Source organism: Vulpes vulpes, chromosome 3 (assembly GCF_048418805.1).
Source record: "Vulpes vulpes isolate BD-2025 chromosome 3, VulVul3, whole genome shotgun sequence".
Lineage (NCBI taxonomy): Eukaryota > Metazoa > Chordata > Mammalia > Carnivora > Canidae > Vulpes > Vulpes vulpes.
In genome coordinates this window covers 4,232,945-4,237,673 of record NC_132782.1, presented here as the reverse complement: position 1 = coordinate 4,237,673, position 4,729 = coordinate 4,232,945, and positions in this window count along the sequence as shown.

Genomic DNA, 4,729 nt, shown 5'->3' with positions numbered 1-4,729 from the left:
TAGGGCAAGAACAAGATCATCGTAAGAACGGGCTCAGGAATAGAGCAGTGTGTCGTAAGTCTGGTACAAAGCCGATGGCTGACATAGCAGAGTAGTACTCTTTAATTAATATTTTGCTTTGTCTTTTCTGTGAGAGAGACTGACCCCGACACTACACGGGATAGAGCGAGCACTAGTATTGAAGAATAAAGATAAGGGTGGGATGAAATAGTGTAAGATAATGAGTCCTGCTAAAAATGAGTTCAAATTTTGTGCTATGTGAAAAGCAAGCCCCAGCGAACAATATCCTAGGGTGCAAATGAGGACAGGGCTATATGAAGAGATTTTAAGGACAAAGGGGAAGTGGAAGGTAGGGAAATGCAAATGTAGATTCACATTTTAAAAAGAGAGACAAAAAAAGAATGTATTCAGCCGTTCCAGATTAGTGAACCTTAAATTAATGTTGGGCAAGGCTCCAGGATGAATTATTAAAGAGATGATTCATAAAACCCTAGAAGAGGATTAGCAGAAGTTCACTATGATCGATTCATGACAGAGCTCATCATTTCGTTTTTTAGCGAAAGAAAGAAAGAAAGTGAAAAAACATCTCCTGCCTTCCGAGCATATCTGACATTCCACAGGCGCACTGCAATGTTTCCTAAGTGTCTGGGGAGAGGATGGAGAAGTAGGTATTGGAAGTGGTGGTGGACCCCCCATGGCACCACGGCCCACACGTGCCCAAACCAGGGACGCTTAACAGAGGAGCGTCATCCAAAGACCAGGGTCTCAGTGTTGCTTCCCAGGGTTCACCCATGTTTCACATTCCTTGCAGGACAGGTCTGCTGCTGATGAATTCACTCAGTGTTTGTCTGACAAAGTCTTTATTTCTCTTTCACTTTTAAAGGATAACGTCACAGGAACGTCGTTCTAGGTGGGTGGCTTTTTGTTTCTTTCAGCAATCTGACTATTTCATTCTATACTTTTTGCTTGCGCGGGCTGTGATGAGGAGCTTGCTGTCACGTTTATTCTTGTTCCTCTCTAGACAAGGTGCCCCACCCCCCACCCCGCCAGCTTTCTGCATGTTTTCCCCTTCTTCTGTTTGGTTTTCTGCAGTTTGAATATGAGATGATGAGCTGTTTGCTTTGTTTATTTTATTTATCCTGCTTGGTAGTCTCAGATCTGCCTGTATCTGTGGTTTGATGTCTGTCATTAATTTGGAAAATTCTTGGCAGTTTTCCCTTCAAGTATTTCTTCTGCTCCATTCTCTTTCTCCTGATATTTTAATTGCACATATGTTATGACTTTTGAAATTGTTCTGTAGTTCTTACATGTTGTACCATCTTTTTCAATATTTTTCTCTTTACATTTCAGTTCAGGAAGTCACCATTGACCCATCTGTGAATTTGTCGATTTTTTCCTTAGCGGTCATGGGTCTAATGATGAGCCCATCAAAGGCATTTTTCATTTCTATTACAGGGTTCTTTGCTTTATTTCAAGTATTTCCTTTTGATTCTTGTTTCAAATTTCTATTTTTCTTCTTGCATAGCTCATCTTGTATAGCTTCTTGCATAGCTCATCATCTTCTTACATAGCTCAACCTTGCATGTTGTATTAAATTCTCCATTAAAGCACCTAACATATTAGCCATTGAAATTGTATTATAAAATCCCTTTCTGATTTTCAGTATCATTTCAGTTTCTGTGGCATATTTGAGTCTGGTTCTGAGGATTGCTTTGTCTCTTCAGACTGTGTTTTTTTGCTTCCTTTTTGGTAAGCTTCGTAAACTTTTTTTTGAAAATCAGGCAGGTAAATAAGTAATAGGCCTTTCATGTAAGGATTTATGTTAATCTGGCTAGCAGTTGGGCTATGTTTATTTTTTAAATTTTTTTTAAGATTTTATTTATTTATTCATAAGAGATACAGAGAGAAAGAGAGGCAGAGACACAGACAGAGGGAGAAGCAGGCTCCATGCAGGGAGCCCAATGTGGGACTCAATTCTGGGACTCCAGGATCACGCCCTGGGCTGAAGGCAGGTGCTAAACCACTGAGCCTCCCAGGCATCCCTGGGCTATGTTTAATGCTCACTAGAGCTTTAGGTACCAGAGGCTTCAGATTCTTTCTTAAATGTGTCTCCTCCTGACTTGGGTTTCCCTATGCACTTTTTTCTTCAGAGACACTTTGTGTCTTGCAACCCCTTCATCTGTAATCCAATATTATTATACCAGAGCCCCATTGCTGTGGTGGGAAGGTGTGTGTGTGGGGGAAACATTTAATAATTTTATGATTAAATCTCAGTCTTTGAGACTGTGCTGTGTCTCTGGGCTGTCACATCCACAACTGATTTTTCAGTGGCCTACCTTTTAAATTTCTCCCCTGGGTGGTACAGGAAGGCTAGAAGGGGATGGACTTAGGAGAACGCCTCTCTTAGCTGGAACAAGGCTCAGGGAAAGTCTTTCCCCCACAAAGGTAGGACTTTGTTATGGAGAAGACCATTGAGTATTTCACAATGATGATTCTTCCCCATTTTCTGGCACAGACAATAAGGAATATTTCTCAGATCTTCACCATGAGAGCCTGGCTGGATTTCTGGAGGTAAAGCTTATAAATGTGTGGGGGCACCCCTAAGACTGTGACCCCTAGGAATTTTTCCTCTAATCCTCACTCAGCTTCTAGAAAATTGTCAGAATTACTCTGTAAATGTTCCTACTGGTTATGGTTCAAGTACCTTCTGCTCTAAGTAAACATATCAACTGTGTGTCTCCAGATTACAGGGTAATGTTTTGTCCTGAAACCTCAGTTCTCTGATGGGTACAAGAAAATCATTGAGTTTTAGTTTATTGAGATATTTTAATCATAAGGATGGAAGTGATGACTTCCAACTTCATTACATGTTGAAGCTGATATGGAAGTCCTCAATTCTTCTGTTTAACATTTTAAATTCTTGATCTGAAGATGTAGTGAATATGGTTAGACAGTCCGAGGATAAGTTATACTAAGAGGAAAAATGACTACACGAATGACAGAGTTGTGATATTGACAAGGTGAAACAATGACATGACTCGACCAATGATAATATAGAAGGGATAAAATTAAGTTCCTGTCCTTGCGTTCAAAACGCATTTTTCAAGGATGGGACAAGCGAGCTGATCCTTAACAATGACACGAAAAATATTCCAAAATAATTAAAGTGTTGGTTCACTAAAAGTGTTTTGGTTATTAAACAAGAAGAGTCAAACCTCAAATACAGTAGGTAAACCATTTTCTTTATTGAAGGCTGTCAAGAATCTTTAATGTGCTCAAGTTCATCATGATTTCGTAAGAGGATAAAGAACTAGTAGCATTTCTCAAATTTATTTGACCATTGATCTGTTTTTTAACTCTGACATTTAATAGTTGTGAAATATGTAACCTTTGACGATCTTAGTTTTCTCATTTATAGAACAGGAATAATGCTGACTCTTTACAGTCATGCTATAACAGCTAAATGAGAATAAAGTTTGAAAACACTTGCCATTGTGCGAGGCACGGAAGAATTTCTGGATTTTAAAACTTTAAAAAATTTTTGTTATTTCTAGACTTTACCTTTAAAAAGATACTTTGGAATGTTTAGCATACAATTTAGTCATTTACCAATCAATAAGACAGTAGTCTAGGAAAAACCCTTGGTTATTAGCCACAAAGACGTCAGGAGGGTCCCAGTGGATAGGGAAGGGTGGTGGTGAGTGCTCAGGGAGAGACTTAGAATCATGGCTTTTTTTTTTTTTTAAATCAATCACAGTGAAACTATTTGGATATTTTAATACACTGTGTCTGTAACATTGTATATCTTCCCACTATCAGTCCCATACATGGGCAAATAAGAATATGTTCAGAGAAGAATGTTGAACAGTGTAAATAAAATCAATATGATGTTACATGAGGAATAGCTAAAGGAACCATAGATGATTGTTCCAGAAAAGGGAAGACTTGGGGGATAGGGATGGGCATAAAGATTGTCTTTAAATATCTGAAAGACTGTCATATGGAAGACAGACTGGATCTGTTATGTGTGGCTAGAAAGAATTTAATCAAGAACAATGACTGTGTGAAAGCTTTAAGACATGAAAGTTCAGCTCCACACAAGGCTGTTTTCAGAACTCAGAGTTGTTCAAAGCATGCTGCCCCCTGTGAAGTGCTGAATTTTTCGTGATTTAGGGATGTTCGAAAAGAAAATAGTTAAATGCTGGAGCAGATGTTGTAGAGGATATTAAACTATTGGACACTACATGTTATAGATTCAGCTCAAAGTCCCCATCATCCCTGAGCAGCTGGGCAGGAGCCCCAAAAGGCAGAAATAAAATGAAAGCCAGAGAACTACATAAATTAACTACATAAGCTGCTGGTAAGTTAGTCTACAAATTGAGAACTTCTTCATCCCTGAGCACTACTAACCCAAAGAGAGCCAGATAAAAGCAGTTTTCTATCATAGAGATGTACAGAAAAATTCAAGACTGAGGTCAGCTTATTTTCTTTTTAAGAGATGTGTTTTGATGTTTTAATCTTCCTTAATTTAGTATGTAAACAACATATGTTACTGTATGTAAACAGTAACATAGTTACTGACTAATGCCAGGTAGTTTAATGAACAAGGAAGCAAGAAAGATTCAGAGACATACAGAGAAAAAGATGAGAGAGATCTGGAAAAAAAAGAGAGAGAAAAGCATATTCTCTTTTATTTGCCTGACTCTGTTGCCTCTCTCATGCCTTAATT